This window comes from Eschrichtius robustus, chromosome 9 (assembly GCF_028021215.1).
Source record: "Eschrichtius robustus isolate mEscRob2 chromosome 9, mEscRob2.pri, whole genome shotgun sequence".
NCBI classification, from domain to species: domain Eukaryota; kingdom Metazoa; phylum Chordata; class Mammalia; order Artiodactyla; family Eschrichtiidae; genus Eschrichtius; species Eschrichtius robustus.
In genome coordinates this window covers 71819573-71824055 of record NC_090832.1, presented here as the reverse complement: position 1 = coordinate 71824055, position 4483 = coordinate 71819573, and the positions used below count along the sequence as shown (strand labels likewise).

General features: G+C 40.5%; 1 non-coding gene across 1 annotated transcript; it reads right to left on the bottom strand.

Moving 5' to 3' along the window:
- Positions 1 to 4166: 4166 nt before the first annotated feature.
- Positions 4167 to 4269, bottom strand: LOC137769750 (U6 spliceosomal RNA). The gene has a single exon (XR_011075066.1). It is a non-coding gene; the product is annotated as a U6 spliceosomal RNA (small nuclear RNA).
- Between the last annotated feature and the right edge of the window lie 214 nt (positions 4270 to 4483).

Below are 4483 nucleotides of genomic sequence, written 5' to 3'. Positions count from 1 at the left end.
AACATATGAGGAAATGTTAACTAGTAATATTGCCACCTAATCTACTTGTTTGGGAAATTGGTATTTTTATCGCTTGTTTTTTGAAGTGCAAATGTCTTTTTCTGATGCTTCCTCTTATCACTTATTTGGAATTTTCAGGTTCTAGACAGCTTTTAGTGACCGTCTTATCCTGATGGGCTAGAATTTTTACCCAACTCCAAATTGCTGTCACCAGGTAGAGATGGAGCCAAATTCTGAGAACACTGCATTACAACTGCCTCTGCCCATGCGCTCTCCCCATCAATCAAGTGTGCTGGGCTCTGCTGACTGCTGGTTCACAAAACAAATAAAAGTACTGTTGTGGTTACCTGCCCCCTGCTGCATCGTTTCTTCTATCCTTTCAAATCTCACTTATTTAGGATACAATCAACTCCCCGCAGCCAAGAAACAAACATCACACACACACACGTGCACGCACACACACGCACACACACACACACACACACACACACACTGGTTATGCCGGAAGAAGTTACACTAAAGCTGAAATATTCAGCAAGAACTCATTCTCTACACACTTGGGATTTTCAGAAGGAAACACCTCTCTAACCTTAGCTGTCAACACATCAACAAAACTGTTCCAAAATTCTACAATAGTTTTCTCTGGCCCCCTGGAGAACGCTTAGAAGCAGACTTTTCTCCATGTCAGTTTTCTTCATCTTCTAGCCCCATGCTAGGGTCATCCTTCCTGGACCTCTACTGTGCTCCACTCTGGTGGTTCTGCTCCTTCCATCAGAATCTTTATTGCTCAACCCCTATCTCCCAACCCAAACACAAAGTCTAAAGTCTCCCCCCACCATTGCCAAGTCCCCAATCCTTGTCTCTTGGTCCCAAATTAAGTTCATCTTTTTCTTTGTAATTCGAAACAATAAACTTCCAATTGGAAGTGGACAAATAAAGCACAACTGTTGAAGCAGAGTTCAACATCATTGACCTGATAATAAAGACAACAAAATTAATCAAGAAGAATAAATTTTTTTACTTATCACCTAAGGTGCCTCAGATACTTCAGAGATACTCTCTATTTTAATTCCCACAATAATTACTAAATTAAGAAATTGGAGCCAGAGTGGTCATTGACCTTCCCAGAGTCACACAGCAAGTAAGCCACAGGTCAAGACTCAAAGCTCGGACCGTCGGATTCCAGAGCCTGAGTTTTTGAACTATTCATCACCACACTTGGTTCCTCAGACTTACCAGGAATACTAGAGCTTCACACAGGACAAGAGAAAGTCAAGTAACAACTCACCTAGTTATTAATACCCAATCTGTGGGTTATGAAACAAGGAGTGTGAGGCAGCATCAGCAGGGACCCCTTTATTTAATGTGATCAGGTCACCTCAGACACTCAATCCTACAATCTCCCTCTCCTCAGACACAACACAGCGCTTGCCACAGTGCCTGGTATTTACGGGCTTTGTTCTACACATCCGCCACCTAACCAGACTGTGAGCTCCTCAAAGGCAAGAACTATTCTTGTTTATTTCTGCATCCCAGTGTTTCACTCAGCAGATGTCCCACTGCATGTTTATCGATGAATCCAAACTGAGTCCAGAATTTTTGAGTATGACATTTCTTCCCTGATTTTCTCCTCTCAGACTCTTATCTGCCACCATTGCTTTTTTAGATTTATATTCTTTTTTACCTATTTTGTATGGGGGGTTTTTGTTTGTTTCTATTGTTCTCATATGTTGGGCTAAGATAGAAAGCAATCCCAACATACACACACTAATATATATAAGATAGATAACCAAAAAGACCTACTGTATAGCACAGGGAAGTCTACTCAATATTCTGTGATAACCTATGTGGGAAAAGAATCTGAAAAAGAATGAATATGTGTATATGTATAACTGAATCACTTTGCTGCACACCTGAAACTAACACAACATTGTAAATTAACTCTACTCCAATAAAATTTAAAAAAAAAAAGAAAACAACCCCAGAAAGACAGTCCCTTTTCACTAAAGGAGGAAACTGAGTCATGGGACCAGATGCTTCTAGCCTCATGACTGTACAAATAATCCCTTCTCCTATTGAAATCCAAAGTATGTACAGAATTAAAAGTTTAAAACACTTCAAAATATGTAAGCAACTTCAGTAATAAAATCTCAAAATGCAGAAGCCCAAGGATGAAAGGGGGAAAAAAGTTTCCAACTCAAGCATCCCATTTCTGGTGCTTTGGGTTGAGAAGGAATCTAAGCCCAAGGTAAGGCTCAGTGAGAAAGGGGGCTAAGATTATCAGGGGACTGGGAGATGGCCCCAGAGAAGTCTTGTATTTGCCATCCGTGGGATAACATAATAAAATAATATTAGTTAACCATCGCACAATTTTATATTTTTTAGTATTGCTCAGCAGGAAATAACCTGAGGATTATGAGCATACCAGTTTGCACAGAGGGGAGTGACAATCCATCACTTTCTGCTGTTGTTTCATCTCCCAGTTCTGCCTTAAGTAACTATATTTTATGTTCTTCCTTGTTGATAATAAAAATCAGAAGTCCAGAAATGACTGGTGAGGAGAAATACAGAATTTCCAGGAGGGGCCATTTTGTCATTAGTTACAATCAGTATGCAAGGCAGCTAATTCCACACCATCAGGGAAGACCAACAACAGGCCAGAGGCACTTCCTGACCAGGACTAGTGAAAACAGGCACACGGGGAGGGTGACTCATATTTCTAGCAAGTGACCAGAGTATGGGTAGTAATAATAAACAGCAGCTGCTCCCACGTTTGACTGCCTCCTTTATTCCAGGCCCCAATCTAGGAGCTTCACATACATTAAGTCCAGAATAATATCCCTCAAATGTTAAGGTGAAGAAACTTGCCCAAGGTCAAAGAACAAACCACATTCCCAAACAAAGCCTATTAAATATGCCAAACTGTATTTTGTACCAAACTATTTCATAGCCGACAGAAAGGATCAAACTGTGAAAATACCCTGGAATACCTGTGGGTAAGAGTAAATAAATGATACAAGTATTTAAAAACTCACCTTTTGCTGTAATTTTTAGTGACCTTTGTACCTAGAAGTCTTTTTTTCCTAGATGTTTCTATTTTTTTATTTTCTCACAAAGTTTTTTTAAAAATTAACTAATTCTAGTTTGTCATTCTAAATAATTCTGTAATCTACTGGTGAGCATTTTTGGAACGGGTCAGTCATCATCTTTTTTTCTATTCCTGAAAAATCAAAAGAAAACACACACACACACACACACACACACACACACACAACTTCTTGGCTACCATACGAGTCTAGCAGACAGGGTTCCGGCTACAAGTGGCCAAACATCCCATTCAAACCACTTAAACGCCTTTATTTTTTTTTAACATCTTTATTAGAGAATAATTGTTTTACAATGGTGTGTTAGTTTCTGCTTTATAACAAAGTGAATCAGCTATATGCATACGTATATCCCCATATCTCCTCCCTCTTGCGTCTCCCTCCCATCCTCCGTATACCACCCCTCTAGATGGTCACAAAGCACCGAGCTGATCTCCCTGTGCTATGCGGCTGCTTCCCACTAGCTATCTATTTTACATTTGGTAGCACATATAAGTCCATGCCACTCTCTCACTTCGTCCCAGCTTCCCCTTCCCCTTCCCCATGTCCTAAAGTCCATTCTCTACTTCTGTGTCTTTATTCCTGTCCTGTCCCAGAGTTCATCAGAACAATTTTTTTTTTTTTTTTTTTTAGATTCCATATATATGTGTTAGCATACGGTATTTGTTTTTCTCTTTCTGACTTACTTCACTCTGTAGGACAGACTCTAGGTCCATCCATCTCACTACAAAAACTCAATTTCGTTTCTTTTTATAGCTGAGTAATATTCCATTGTATCTATGTGCCATATCTTCTTTATCCATTCATCTGTTGATGGACACTTAGGTTGCTTCCATGTCCTGGCTATTGTAAATAGAGCTGCAATGAACATTGTGGTACATGACTCTGTTTGAATTATGGTTTTCTCAGGGTATATGCCCAGTAGTGGGATTGCTGGATCATATGGTAGTTCCATTTTTAGGTTTTTAAGGAACCTCCATACTGTTCTCCATAGTGGCTGTATCAATTTACATTCCCACCAACAGTGTAAGAGGGTTCCCTTTTCTCCACACCCTCTCCAGCAAAAATATGGAACACTTCATGAATTTGCGTGTCATCCTTGCACAGGGGCCATACTCATCTTCTCTGTATTGCTCCAATTTTAGTCCAGCACTGTAGCTTGCTGGTCGTTGAGTGGAGCTGGGTCTTAGCACTGAGATGGAGATCTCTGGGAGAGCTTTCGCCATTTGATATTACGTGGAGCCAGGAGGTCTCTGTTGTACCAATGCCCTGAACTCGGGTCTCCCACCTCAGAGGCACAGGCCTGACACCCAGCCGGAGCACCAAGACCCTGTCAGCCACACGGCTCAGAAGAAATGGAAGAAAAAAAGAAAGAAAAA